This window comes from Dipodomys ordii, unplaced genomic scaffold (assembly GCF_000151885.1).
Source record: "Dipodomys ordii isolate 6190 unplaced genomic scaffold, Dord_2.0 Scaffold283, whole genome shotgun sequence".
NCBI classification, from domain to species: Eukaryota; Metazoa; Chordata; class Mammalia; order Rodentia; family Heteromyidae; genus Dipodomys; species Dipodomys ordii.
This window is the reverse complement of record NW_012267499.1, coordinates 169,744-185,444: the sequence shown is the minus strand read 5'-3', so window position 1 is coordinate 185,444 and position 15,701 is coordinate 169,744. Positions and strand designations below refer to the sequence as shown.

Below are 15,701 nucleotides of genomic sequence, written 5' to 3'. Positions count from 1 at the left end.
TACAGACTGTGATAGACAATTTGCTCCAGGAAAGTTAGAATGAACTTGTGACTTAGAAATTATGTAATCACTTAATCACAATCAAAAAAAAAAAAAACTTCGGGGAAGGGAGGGAGGGAGGGGATGGTAGGGGGAAAACAATGGAGGGGCTAACAATGTTCAAGAGGAAGTGTACTCATTACCTCACTCACGTAAATGTAACCCTCTGTATAGTATCTTTACAATAAAAAATAAAAAAATAATATATACAGGTGATGTATACAGAAGTCAGTATATGAAAGGTGAATAAATATTACCAAAGAGGTGTGCTAAAAAAAAAAAAGAAAGAAATGGTTGATACTAGGACTAGCAGGAAACAAATAAGCATGCAGAATCTTATATAACAGAAATCTTGTACTAGAAAGATGTGCTAAAAAAGAAAAAGTACGGTAAGTCTACCTGATTAGCGACTTATTACATGCAGTTTTAATCAAGCATGATATAAATATGTATACATACATAAATACATACAAAATAAATTCTCTGGTACACATTATGTTGACTCAGACCATGTGGAGAAGCACTCTGTAAGTCCTGTGTTTAAATGGTTGTGTGAGCTGTTGAGCAAGTCCCTCCACTTTTTTTTTTGTTGCAAAACAATGCCTACCCAAAAGCAAATGATATCTCCAAAACAAGACAAATATTAATGTGCTTAATTTGAACCACAGGTGAATATTTTAAATTTGCTGAAAGGTAGCATGTGTTTAGCAGAAATTGGGTGACATTATGGGAAAAACCAATCGGCAATTTACTTTTGAAAACTGAATCACAATACAGTACTGAACACTATGCAACCTTAGCATTTGAAACTGTTCCTTAACAATAGTCTTCTAATACAGATACCAGGGATCTACTGTACACATAAATTATAAACACATCAATGGCAAATGTCATAAGCACTGAAAAACATCTCAATGGGTAAAGCCAGAAAAATGTAAGTATTATCACCTTTGAATTCACTGTCATAAACAAGTGAATAAATGAAGTGAATAAATCTTACATGAAGAACACTGAAAATATACATAGATGATCTGCTCCCAAAGGGGTAAACTTTAATTGCCACTCTTAAGTTTGAGCTAAAGCATAATGGCTTCCTTTCAAATGCAGTACCTACAGGTGGGGAAGATTGAGTATACCATGGGAAAACCTCAGATAGATGATCGAAATTAACACCAAACCAGGTATCAGTGGCTCACATGTAATCTTAAGACATTTGGGAGGCTGAGAACTGAAGGATTATCGCATAAGATGAACTGGGACATAAAGTTCACAAGGCCACTTCTTAATTTACAACTGGATAAGGTAGTACATGCCTATTACTATGAACTACAAAGGAAGCTGAAATTGGGAGAACTGCAGTTCTAGGCCAGCCCCAAGCAAAAAAATCTGAAAGATTCTTCTCAAAGCAAAGAAGTTGAGTATAGTGGTTCACACAGTTATCTCAGCTATAATGGGAAACCTAAAATAGGCAGATCAAGATCCAAGTCCAGGTACATACTGGTGACACCTAACCTATCTCAAAGTACAAAATGTAACCTAAGTATCTTACTGTTAGTTTTTAAAATGTCCTGTCCCAAATTCCTCCAAAGAGCACCTAAAAACCTCTAATCATTGTCCTAAACCTACAATCACTTTGAATTCTAGAAATGGCAGTCTAGAAGTTAGATCACCCTATGAGAGCAACCCTCAAACAGGAAACATAATCTCATGTCAAACAATATAAGGATTTCTTTAGGTCACCTTGCATAAGCAAAAGTGAAATAATGATCAACTGACTGCTTAATTATCTTTTCCCCCTGACCTTTCTTCATCTACTTAAACCTAAAGCTCATGTCAGTACCCTAAAGATTAACTGAGACAATATATTTCATCTTCTTAACAAATCTGTATTGATTAAAATCCTTTCCTGCCTTTTCACATTACTTCTGCTTGATTTCTTTGGAGCAAGTAAGTGGCTGGAACTGAGGTACTGAGATCCACAGAGTGGGGCCTTTGGCCTAGGCTCTGGTTAAAAATATATAGGGCCAGTCCTGGGACTTGAATTCAGGGTCTAGGCTCTGTTCCTGAGCTTTTTTGCTCAAAGCCAGCACTCTACCACACTTGAGCCACAGCTCCACTTCTGGCTTTTTGGAGATAAGAGTCACACACTTTCTTGCCCTTGTGGCTTCGAACCATGATCCTTAGATCTCAGCCTTCTAAATAACTAGGATTACAAGTATGAGCAAAGGGCACTCATCTACAAATATATTTTGATGCCTATAATTTTCTTTACAAACATTTCCTTTGCTTTTCTACAAAATGACAGTTTGCTCTGAGCTACTCTTATTTTGAGTGCAAGTACTTAAGACAGAGGACTGGCAAACTGGCTAGACAAGTGGGTAATGTGCTAAGATGCTGGCCAAAAATAACTTATCTAGAAGAATAACCCTCAACTGCACAGCTCAGTCATAAGGCATAGACTGATAATTTTTTGTGTTAACAAAAAAATAACCACCTGTGAACATATCAAGTAAATCTGGGTCACATGGACATATAGGTATACTAAAAATCATCAGAAACACTAGGCACATGAGCTTAGCAAACACATCTAACCAAGGAATGATGAAACTCTCACCTAAACACATAAAACAGCACCTACTACTAGCCTAGTAAAACAAGGGTCCTAGTATATTGTACCCTGGCTTCTGTCCAGAAAATTCACCAGCCTAAGAACTTGTGGCCCTCCCCACTCTACTTCAGTTCAGAATCTACCCTCTCCTCCATTTGAGTCCACCTCACAGTCTAATTGTCAGGACCCAGAATAGGCACTGGTATAGCTCCATGTCCTGATGCTCTAAATTGGTGCTTAATCTCCTATATGAAAAAAAAATCACCTATCTTTGCTCTCAGTAAGACCTTTTTCAATTCTATGGTGGCTTTCAATCTTTTCATAGCCCTTTTTTTTGGCGGGGACTGGGGGGTGGTCAGTCATGGGGCCTGAACTCTGGGCCTGGGTGTTGTTCCTCAACTCTTCAGCTCAAGTGCTCTACCACTTTGAGCCACAGTGCCACTTCTGGCTTTTTCTGCTTAGTGGTGATGAGGAATCGAACCCAGGGCCTCATAGCATGCAAAGCAATCACTTTACCACTGAGCCACCTTCCCAGCCCTTCATAGAGCCTTTTTGTAACTTTAGTTTCACTGTGTATTTGTGATCTAACTGTCATAGATATCAGCAATTATAATTGCATATTTGTTGATGGCAAATTCTGATCTTGTGTTACTGGCATAGCTGGCTAATGACTGTATATCTTTCTAATACTGACTTGAATTCTTCTACTCATATTTCTTTTCAAAAATATCTAGATTACTTCTCATGAAATGAATTCTACAGCAAATTCTGCCAAATTAAAATGGTATCTCGAGGCTGGGAAGGTGGCTTAGTGGTAGAGCGCTTGCCTTGCATGCATGAGGCCCTAGGTTCGATTCCTCAGCACCACATAAGCAAAAAGAAAAAAATCCTCAAGTGGTGCTGTGGCTCAAGTGGTAGAGCGCTAGCCTTGAGCTGAAGAGCTGAGGGACAGCGCCCAGGCCTAGAGTTCAGGCCTCACAACCTGACCCCCCCCAAAAATAATAATAAAATAATATGGTATCTCATTCAGAAATAAAAATTAGGCCACTGTAGAACTAGAAAAACATCCTTTAAGTGGAGAAATCCTTTCTAATATGATCTAAAAAATTATAAAAAACACAAAACACATCTAAGTAAATAATAAAGTGAAAATTTGAAATCACAAGGCAACAATCTTATATAAAATAAATAAAAGACATATGAAAACACATGCAACATACATGAAAATGAATAATTAAAAAGAATTAAGTGTGGTATCACATGCTTTTAATCCTAGAACACAAAGTAAGATCATGTTGGTCAGAGGACTACCCAGACAAGGCTCTATTTGAAAAGCAAATAGGGGAAAAAAAAAAAGGCAAAAAGAACTACAGGTAAACACAAGACCTTGAATTTAATTTTTTTTTTTTTGGTAGGTTGTGGTGCTTGAACTCTTGACTTGGGCGCTGTCCCTGTGCTCTTCAGCTCAAGGCAAGCGCTCTACCGCTTGAGTCACAGTGCCACTTCTGAATTTAATTCTTTTTTTTTTGTCCGTCGTGGGGCTTGAACTCTGGGCCTGGGCGCTGTCCCTCAGCTCTTCAGCTCAAGGCGAGCGCTCTACCACTTGAGCTACAGCGCCACTTCCGGTTTTCTGGTGGTTTTATTGGAGATAGGAGTCTCACGGTCTTTCCTGCCCGGGCTGGCTTTGAACCGCGATCCTCAGATCTCAGCCTCCTGAGTAGCTAGGATTACAGGCGTGAGCCACCAGCGCCCGGCTGAATTTAATTCTTTTTACAGCCAACAAAACAAAAACAAACAAAAATCTACAAAGACTAAGGCCATGTTGACAAAAGTTCAGGAACATCATTCAATTTGGAAGTACAATTTTGCAGAAGTCATCAAAAAATAATGGTCTTTGTCCTCTTATGAATTTATCCTAGTTATATTTGTACAAAGATGTAATAATGTAATATGCAAATATGCAAAGGCACCTAAGGAAGTGTTATTAACAGGCCCCAAATACTAGGCAAATTTTGGCAAATTATACATTTTGTTGATCCAATTGTTAGAACTGGAGTTGTTCCTATAACTTGGCTATGGGGAATAGTCTGCAGACTTCTATATATTCACAATACTTGGTATTAGGCACTGTTCTATATTCTAAATCATTAACAGGTATAATTCTTAACACTTTAATAACATTAATATGCTATTTATATCCAAATCTGTATCTCAGATCCCAGACCTTATCTCTAATTCCAGATTTATGTAACAACTGTCTACTACACATCTTCAAACAGGCTTATCAAAGACCAAAAGAGACAATAGAGAATTCTTGATTGTCAAATTTCTCTACTACCCTCACTCATTCATCTCCATTTCACTAAAAGACAGCACCATCCACCCACCCATCCATCAATTAAACAAAAAATTGAGAAAAGCACAGGGTGAATAAAATCTATGTCTTATCATCTTAACTGCTATAATCTATCTACCTCAAGTCACTATTAGTTTTTGAATAGATGATTATAAAAACTTTTAAAATAATCTTCCTGCTTTCATTTTTGCTCCTGCTTCCCCTACATCCCCCACCACACATCCATACACCCCAGAATGATCTATTAAGTGGTAGCACATGCTATCACTTGGAAGTCTGAGACAGAACACACAGCACAAAAATAAATGAATAATAAAACCAAGATACGAAGATGTAATATTGAAATAAAGAACTACAGATTAGATAAATATTAGAATAAATATATTAGTGAGCTAAAAGATTAAGCAGAGGAGGATAATTCCAGAATAAATCAGGAAACAATTTAAAAAGTTAGAGTTAATAGCCTATAATCCTAGCTACTCTGCAGGCTGAGATTCAAGGCCATCCCAGACAAAAAGTTCAAAAGACTCCATCTCAACCAAAGAAAGTTTTGTATGTGGGCGTGTGTGTACCTGTCATGCTATAGAGAGGCATAAATAGGATCTTAGGACAGGCAAGCCTAGGCATAAATGTAAGACCATATTTGAAAAATAACAAAAGCAAATAGAGCTGAGGACATGGTTCAAGTAGTAGGGCACCTGCTTGGCAAACAAAGGCTTCAATTTCAAACTTTAATACCCTGCTCCATATTAAGCAATACAGAAATGAGAAGTTACAGCAGGGCACTGGTGGCTCATGCCTGTAATCATAGCTACTCAGGAGGCTGACATCTGAGGATTGAGGTTCAAAGCCAGCCTGGGCAGCAAAATCCATGAGACTCTTATCTCCAATAAACCACCAGAAAACCAGAAGTGATGCTGTGGCTCAAGTGGTAGAACAGTAGCCTTGAGCAGAAGAGCTGAAGGACAGCACCCAGGCCAAGGGTTCAAGACCCACGACCAACAAAAAAATAAAATAAAATAAAAATATCTGAAATACACTCTGGCACATTGTGGGCCCCCAATAAATTAAGCAGTAACTCAATGAATGAACAAATACAAATTCAAGGTTGATAAAAAACATAAACTATGACATATAGAAAACGAACCATTATGATGAATCAATAAAATCTCAAAATCTTCCAGCAAGGAATTATTGGATAATACACTGATATTAAATTGATATTAAAATTCCCCAAAGCAACCCAGAGTTAAGATAATAAACAGTCAAACTAGCATTAAAAGGGTCAATATTTTGAGGCATAAAGTACTCTTAGAAATCATGGTACAGTATTACTTATATGTTTACTGTCTGTCCCAGATTGAGAACTCCCTGAGTATAGAGATTAGGCAAACATCATCTAGCTCTGTGTCCACAGGACCTGATACATGTAGACTGTTCAAAAAAGGGTGCGTGAGAATATTCCTAAGGACACAGAAGTAAAATTCTACTGAACATATACACAACTTGGAAAGCAGAGTAAGGATTAGGGGGAAGGGAAAGATTGAAGGAAAAAAGGAAAGTACTTTCCTAGCTTAAGAGATGCACAATAAAAAAAAACTGGAAAATGAACAAAAGTACAGGACCAATAAAATAAATCTATGCCCTTGGGAAGTGGGAGGAACATTCAATCTATGTAACAGAAGACACAGCTTTTTAATTGTATGTGTGTATGTGCGCAAGTGCACGTGTTGGGGCTTGAACTCAGGGTTTAGACACTGTCCCTGAGCTTTTGTGCTCAAGGCTAGCACTCTATCACTTGCACCAGAGCTCCACTTCCAACAGTTTGTAAAACGTGGTAAACAAAATGTGAATAATTTCCCATAATACATGGGATAACAATAAAAAATACTAAAATGTAGGTTTCTGAGGGCTTATACACAGGGTTTAGCCACATAAATCAGCAAAATAACAGGCACAAATCCAACCTATTAACAGAAATGAACCATTTTAATAAAAAGGCAAAGTTTACTAGATTAATGAAAAAAGTAATACTGAGCTATCATTTGTCCACTACAGACATATAGTTAAGGCCAAATTTTAATCAGTAAGCTGAAAAATTTTGGGTTTTTTGTTTTGTTTGTTGCTGGTCCTAGGGCTTGAACTCAGGGACTGGCTATGTGCCTGAGCTTTTTTGCTCAAGGCTAGTGTTCTACCACTTGGCCACAGCTCTAACTTTGGGCTTTTTGGTAGTTAACTGAAAAGTCTCATTAACTTCCTGCCTGAGCTGGCTTGGAACCATGATTTTCAGATCTCAGACTCCTGAGTAGGTAGTATTACAGGTATGAGCCACTGGCACCCAACCAAGCCATTTTTTAAAAGACTATATACAGGTGATGCAGTGAAATGTTCACTCTAGATACTGATTGTGATTTGAGGCCAGCCCAGAAAAAAGTTCAAGAGACCCCATTTGAACTAATAAAAAGCAAACTATCATCCCAGCCATGGGGGAAACATATTAAATAGGAGAATCTTAGACTTTCAAACCTAGAGATAAATCCAATTCCTTATTTAAAAACAAACTAAAGAAATCAAAATGGGTTATAGTGTCCCTAGATTAGAATACTTGCCTGGCAATTGCAAGTTTTAACTCTTTTACTATCCAAAAAGTGGGGAGAGTCAGACAGAGTACAAAAATAAAAATTTACAAAGAAAAGGTACCATGGAAATATAAATTCATGCTGGCAGATGGGTTCTAAAGGCCTTAAGGATCCTAAAATTGTTCCAACCTGCATAAACCAATAGAGGCCTGCAACAGCTCCGAGAAAAATGTATCAGGAGTTTCCCTTGCCAGAATTCTAGCACTGGAAAAACAGCTGAGAAAATTTTCAATACTGAAAGTAGAAATCTGTATTAACCTATATATCTTTGTCATCAACTGTGCAAAAAGCTTAGAGTCTAACTCCCAGATGCTAGAAGCTGACAACTGTTATAATTAAGAATCTATCCCCCTTTTTTTTGGCAAATCCAGAAATTATTTAAAGGCCAGTCAAATCTCATGTAAAGTATTAAGAATGGTAGAAATCAATTAAGATGTGTTAGCAATTCACCACTTTCAGACTCCATACTGCTTCTATACTGCTGATACCAGAATAAAATGATTTTGTTAGTCGTCTCTGCCTTCCAGCCCGCAGGCAGCAGCCAGGCAGCTGGTGAGCGGCGGCCCCGCGAGGCCATGAAGGTGAAGAAGGGTGGCGGCGGGGCGGGACAGGGGCGGAGCCCGCTCCAGAGGCCTCAGGCCCGAGCTTACAGCCCACGATGGAGCCGCGAGTGCAATCGGAATCTGGGTCCGAGTCGGAACCGGAGGCCGGTTCCGGGCCCAGGCCCGGGCCGTTGCAGGGAAAGCAGCCCATCGGGCCTGAGGACGTGCTGGGACTGCAGCGGATCACGGACGATTTACCTGTGCTCCCCCGAGGAGAATATCTACAAGATCGACTTCATCAGGTTCAAAATCCGGGATATGGACTCAGGCACTTGTCCTCTTTGAAATCAAGAAGCCCCCTGCCTCAGAGCGGTTGCCCATCAACCGGCCCGGCGGGACCTGGACCCCAATGCCGGGCGCTTTGTCCGCTACCAGTTCACACCTGCCTTCCTCAGCCTGAGGCAGGTGGGAGCCACGGTGGAGTTCACAGTGGGTGACAAGCCCGTCAACAACTTCCGAATGATTAAGAGGCACTACTTCCGCAACCAGCTGCTGAAGAGCTTTGACTTCCACTTTGGTTTCTGCATTCCCAGTAGCAAGAACACCTGCGAACACATCTACGACTTTCCCCCTCTCTCTGAGATGATGAGCCCTGGACCCCCAGTCAGTGTTGGTAGGAGGGGTCTCTGTCTCCCCCAGGCGGAGTCCCTGAAGCCCATGGGGAGAGGTAATAGGGGAACTCTCCATGTCCAGGAAGGTCTCCTGTGAGAGTTCAGCCAGGACTAATGGAAAGCTTAGCTCCAAACCTTCTTGGACCTAAGTTTCAGAATAGTGTCCCTCTTTAGGCTGCAGCTAGGTTAGTTCAGGAAACCTGTTTCCTGTCTTCAGGAATCCTGAATCCAGCCCTCCACTTCCAGGCCACATAGAGTGGTAAATTCACAAAAATCCACAGAGGGTCAGGACCCTGGCCCCAATCCTGGCTTCCCCTGTCAGGGGCTAAGACACTGCCCGAGGCCTGGGAGGTATTGGTCCAGATTATAGCGTGGACCAACTGTACATAGTTTTCAATAAACTTTCTCCTTTTCTAAAAAAAAATTATTTTGTTAGGTTACTATCAAATTTACTGCATCATACCTGTTCTGTGTTTGGTGCAGGATTAAGTCAAACTGTGTCTAAATTCCAATATAGATTTCTATTCTCATTGTGTTGTACACAATACATAACACAGTTAAGATGGAAATGGTTAGGCTTCCTTAAATAGGTCATATTTGGGGTGAATTTTAAAGAAAAACATTTACAAAGAACTATAGGAAAGTACAAGTCACTGTTGGGAAAATTGTGCAAAGTGAGATAGAAATTCACTTTGGGGACTAAATAATTTAAGGAGTATATAGGGACCTTCAACTGATTTACAGTATTCAATCCTTAAGTTCTTTATGCTATTTTTGTAAAATTATCTGAAAATATTTCAGAGTTCAAGTCGCATGACTGACAAAAAAAAAAAAGCCAAGCATATAATGCTTCGATTTAGGTAGTTTTAAAAATGGCACATAAAAGCAAACACAGTGTCATAAAAGATCATTTTATTAAAAAGTAGTGCCATGAATTTACCTCAGTGGTAGACTACCTGTCAAGCATGTGCCAGGCCCTGGGCTCTATTCCCAGCACTAACTAAATTAATAGTTTTAAGAAGAAAATAATTTACAATAATCACTGCTTTTGTGGTATAACCCTGAGATCCTGAAAACATCTTTACCTCTGCCTAAACTCTTTATGCAGTTACAGAGAACTGCAATCAGTACAGAACAAGTGTAATGTTAAAGAAAATATTATTTCTAATAATATATCACTCATTCCTAACCTGACCCAATTGTGTATTACAAGGCTTAACTGTGGCCTAAAACTTACTTGCATGACTTCATATGAAGGTTAAACTGTTTAGCTCTTTCTCTAGGCCTGATATGTTGCTACTTCACTTCTTTGGTCTCTCATTTACTCTTTAATGTGAACCTAACTCTTATATACTCATACACAAGAGTTCAAGACAATTATATATTCCAGAGCATCACACACATCACACGCATCACACACACACACACACACACACACACACACACACGCGCACGCACACACACACACACTCCTCTCTCTAAATTGGTTTAAGGTGTGTTAACTAAACAGGCAAGAGGAATTAAAAATGATAAGAATGATAAATGAGAGATCAGAGCACATCAAATTCACTATGTTCTACAAGTTGTAATAAAATTTTTAAAGACTGGTAATTTGAAAATTCTTAACATTGATGGAAAAAAAGTATTTGTTTTTATTGATTATTTTGGGAATGTTGTTTCTGAGACAAGGTTTCACTACATAGCCCATGCTAACTTCAAATTATTCTCCTGGTTCGGTTTTCCCTAGTACTGGGATTACAAGTGTGTACCACCATACCCAGCTTCATTTTATTTTATCTTATTTCGAGTTTTTAATAGAAAACAATCAATAATACAAGATTTCATTGTGACATCTTCACACATATAAACAATGTATACTGATCATTCATTCACCCTTACCCCCATCTTTCCCTCATATTCATATCCCCTATCCCTTCTTAAAACAATTTCAATAGGTTTCATTGTTCTATTTTAATATATGCCAATAAACTACAATGGCCACATTCATCCTCATTCTCTTTATTAGCTTTCCCCCTCCTGATGGTGCCTAGCCTCTCATCCAAGCTTGTTTTTGTATTTGTTTGTTTTTGGAGGGGGGTGAGTTGTGGGGCTTGAACTCAGGGCTTGGGCACTGTCCCTGAGCCTCTGTGCTCAAGGCTAATACTCTACTACTTGAGTCACAGCGCCACTTCCAGGTTTTGAGTGGTTAACTGGAGATAAGCGTCTCCCAGGAACTTCTCTATCTGGGCTGGCTTCAAACCAAGATCCTAAGATTTCAGCCTCCTGAGTAGCTAGGATTACAGCCACTGGAGCCTGGCCCAGGCTTGATTTTCAAAATAAAGCATTTCCTGTAGTACAACATTAAACATTTCATTTAATGTTATTAAATTAAAAAGAAAAATCTCACTGAGAATAAAAACATTAAATAGCTTTGTCTATTAAACAAAATATACTATATCTTAAAAAGAAATGTAAGAGTATTCAATACATCGAAAATAGAACCAGATGCCATCCTTGAGTAAAAAAGCCAAGCCAGAGGGTGAGTCAAGTACCAGTACCCATAAAAAAAAAAAAGGAAGTTGAGTGGCCATTGCTTACACCTGTAATCCTAGCTACTCAGGCAGCTGAGATCTGAGGATGGCAGTTCAAAGCCAGCTTGGACAGAAAAGTTCCTGGGAGATTCTTATCTTCAAAAACTGGAAGTGGTGCTGTGGCTCCAGTAGAAGAGTGCTAGCCTTGAGCACAAAAAGGCTCAGGGACAGTGCCACAGCTCTGAGTTCAAACCCTACAATTGACAAAACAAAAAACAAAAAAACCCCAGAATTTCCAAGTAAGTCATTGATTCTCAGCCTTTTTTGAGACTTACTTTATTTTCTTTTTTTGAGATTTATTTTAATCCAGAAGTCCTATCCTTTGAAGACGTAATTCACCAAAAAATTTACAACTTCAAAATAGTCAAACTCTTTTCGTAATTAGGGATCCTTCTTTTATGCCCTACTGAATTTTAAGCTCAAAATACGCAGAGACTGTTTTCTTCAGATACATGCTTAGTTAGCACTAGGACAGAAAACCTTAAAACTTAAGAATCTTTGCATTAACTTACTTGTTGATCATTTGCATTCCATAAAATTTCTAGTTGGTCAACTATAGGAGTATCTATAATCATGCCTGTACAAGTCAATTAGCACTTAATAATGAATATAACTGGTGTGAGACTCCATTATTCTTCCTCTCCACAAAGGATTGTTTTCTCCTAACATGTGATGATATATATAAATTATAGCCAGGCACCATTGGTGCACGCCCATAATCCTAGGAGGCTGAGATTTGAGGATTGCGGTTCAAAGCCAGCACTGGCAATAAAGTCCATGAGACTCTTACCTCCAATAAACCACTCAGAAAACCAGAAGTTGCACTGTGGCTCAAGTGGTAGAGCACTAGCATTTAGCTGAAGTGCTGAGGGACAGTGCCCAGGCCCAGAGTTCAAGCCCCACAACCCCCTCCAGCTCCCTGGCATATCACCCCGCCCCCCAAAAATTAAGGGAAATTATTGGACTAGCATTGTGAATGAAATAATAAAGGAGCTTGGAGTGACAACTCCAAAAAATTAAAACTGGAGAGACCTGGTTTCTTTTGGGATTTATAGGTTTAGTGCAGCTATAGAAGTTAATATGAAAAAGGTAAGATTAGGAAAATGATTTATAACACAGAAGACTTATGTTCTTCACTATATGAAGACTGTGCATAAATAAGGATGTTAGAGAATTGTTAACTTTTCTGGTGTTTTGGGGGGGTCTTACTGTAACACAGCATATATCAACTCTGTAATGTAAAAACCTTTTAAAATGTTCAAATACTATGTTTAATTTTTTTATGCCTAGAAGTTTACTGTTTGAAAGAACAAAGGGAAAAATGGCCAAAGAATTAGGTGAGGTTGATACACACCTATAATCCCAGCACTGAAGACTGTGGCAGGACAATCACAAGATTAAGCTAGCCTCAGCTACACAGTGAGACCCTGTCTGAAAAAACAAAAAGAACAAAAGATGTAAAGGATATGAAATGTTAATTCACAGCAGAGAAAACAAAAATTATTATTTTCATATCTCTTAGAAAATGATCCCAATTTCTGTGGCTAGAGTTCAAATAACTCCTCCAATAAATATAAAAACCTTCAAATATAAAACTATAATTGGCATGCTGACTTGTATTCAATAAAATATAAATATATGTAAATATCTATGTAAATATTACTGAGTGCTTGCAAAGCAAGAAAGCACTAATGTTTGAAGGAGGAGGTGCTATTTAAGGGGGGGAAATACAAAAGACAGACAAATGAGTAAACCAGTATGTTTGTTTTCAATAATGTGATAACAACCTTGTTTTGTTCTAGTTGAGCTGCAGCTTAAATGTAACTTCATTCATGAGATGTTTTTTAACAAATCTTTAAGATAGAATAATTTTTTTTGGTAGTACTGGGATAAATAACTTAAGGTGTTCTGCTTGGTAGACAGGTGCTCTACCACTTGAGATACACTCCAGCCATTTTTTCTCTAGTTATATTTAAGAAAAGATCTTACTTTTTGCCCAGGCTCTCCTAGACCTCAATCTTTCTATTTTTTCTTCCTGCTACATCTGGGCCAATAAGCATGTACCCAGTTTTATGCCCAGCTTTTTTTTGTTGGTGAGTCTTACATGCTTTTTGGCTTGTCCTGGTCTAGAACTATAATTCTCTCAATTTCTATCTCCTGTGTAGACGGGATAACAATGTGTACCACTGCACCACTTTGTTGAGACAGGGTCTGATAGACTGCCTGGGCTGACTTTGAACCTTCATCCTTCCAAGAAGCAGACATGAGTCAATAGATCATAAGCAATTCAGTGATAATTTCTCAGGGTTGAATTACTACTATATAATCATATTGACTACAAATATATGAATGACATAGATTGACTTTAATTCAAGAAAAATTATCAGCTGGGTATTGTGATGCACACCTGTAGTTCCCATAATTTGGAATGGCAGGCAGAGGATCTCGAGTTGGAAGCCAGCCTAGAATACAAAAGGAATTCAAATGAGGTTAACCTGAGCTAGGCTATATAATGAGGCCCTATAACAAAGGGCAAAGGTAAGAAAGGGGGAAAGAAAAATAGGAGAAGGAGGAAAAGGGAAAAGAGGAAGACAAAGAGAATGAAAATAAATGAGAAAACAATAACTCTCTGGCTGGGGATATTGGCAGGTGTAGAATACTGTTACCAAGCATGCACAGGCCCTGGGTTTCATTGCAAGCATGGAAAAAGCCAAAACAATAATCCTCTAAGCCCCCCCAAACTGGTAATAGGCAGGCTTGGAGGCTCACATTCATAATCCTAGTTACCATGAAGGATAGGTAGTAGAACTATAGAGGCTAGTACAAAGCAAAAAAGTAAGACTTTATCCAAATAACAACTAAAGGAAAAAGGGCTAAGGAGAAGTCTCAAGTGTTAAAAGTGGTTTCCTAGGAAGTGTGCGGCCTTGAGTTTAAATCCCAGTACTTAGGGAAAATATAAAAACAAAACCAAAAACTTCTCAAATTAATACACTGACATATAGCACTCTTTAAAGTTAGTTCTTGAAATGGAGATAGTCCAACTTTCTCAACTAAGTAGACAAGATACTCATTTTCACCACATATTAAAATAACATGACTATCTTAAAACACCTTTATTTAGAAACACTTTCCTTAATCCAAGTAATTTCCAAGTACTATAAAGTAACATCTGGCATAAAGGTCTTACATTAACTTAGGTCTCAAGATTTTGGTACTGAATACTTGAAAACAAGTCAAGGCTTTATTCCTAGTTTTACTCTTATGCAAATAATGGTAAAAAATTATGAGATTTATATTTCATCACCACTAATTACTAAAGTTGTAAAAACTCTGTTTTTGTCTAACCTACTTGTTTGTATTAAAAGAGGTACAACTGAAAAGAGGTATAATTGAAAAGCTGTGTACAGTCTGAATTGGTGAACAAGAAAATAAAAGTACATGTCTTCTTATGACTGTTAGTACTTCTATTTTATAAATTTCAAAGAAGTCTAGCCTTATTGCCAATAATTTTCAATCTATGACTCAATATCTTATTAGTTGACACAATATCATGCTCATAGGGTTATAAGAAGAGATTGAAAGTAAAATGTACTTTATGAACTATAAACCATTATAATTTCTAAGTTAATTTTTCTTCTCTATTAACCTAAGTCCACATGGCTTTTTCACACACACACACACACACACATCATTTTTGTTATCTATGAGAAGATACAATGCAGACAAAACACCTATGTAAGAGGAAAAACAATCTGAAACCTAAGAAGCTATGATATGTACATATAACTCTTAGAAGAAATAATATAGCTACAAAAATGCATTAATTGCTACTATTTGGGCCTATTTGGGCCTGATTATGGCCTAAATACAAACTAAAACTCAAAAGGTAAACTACTATACATTTCAATTCTAGTACAATAAACTGTGTAGAGATTACTCATAAAGCAATTGTTAAGGCTTTAGAATTTTAAAAAACCCCAAAAGGGAAATTGCTTCCACTCTATAATTTGCAGCTTCAAAGTTTAGCCGGTCTATGTTATTCAACACTGAAATATTTCTGAGCTTAAAGTTAATTTTTCTCTGACTCAAATTAAAAGTTAAATTTAGTAGAATTTTAGAGGTTCTCATCAATAAGAAAATCTACTCAGGGAGCTGGGAAGGTGGCTCAGTGGTAGAGCGCTTGCCTTGCATGCCTGAAGCCCTGGGTTCGATTCCTCAGCACCACATAAGCAAAAAGAAAAAAGCCGGAAGTGGC

General features: G+C 38.1%; 1 protein-coding gene and 1 pseudogene across 5 annotated transcripts in view; one reads left to right on the top strand and one right to left on the bottom strand.

The window, feature by feature from the left end:
• The window catches only part of Ankrd12 (ankyrin repeat domain 12), a 134,803-nt gene that overhangs the window by 114,521 nt on the left and 4,581 nt on the right, over positions 1-15,701 (bottom strand). For 2 of the 4 annotated variants that reach the window (XM_013036390.1, XM_013036394.1), the window contains exon 2: positions 12,801-12,877. The exons of 1 other annotated variant lie outside the window; for it this stretch is intronic. The gene's annotated coding sequence lies outside the window, so the exon portion shown is untranslated. Of the gene's footprint in view, positions 1-12,800; positions 12,878-13,853; positions 13,909-15,701 lie in introns of all 4 variants that reach the window. One more of the 4 variants, XM_013036391.1, reaches the window with a different exon arrangement.
• On the top strand, positions 8,181-8,952 carry LOC106001287 (annotated as a pseudogene). Its single transcript, XR_001175832.1, has one exon. The product of XR_001175832.1 is annotated as a protein unc-119 homolog A-like (transcript).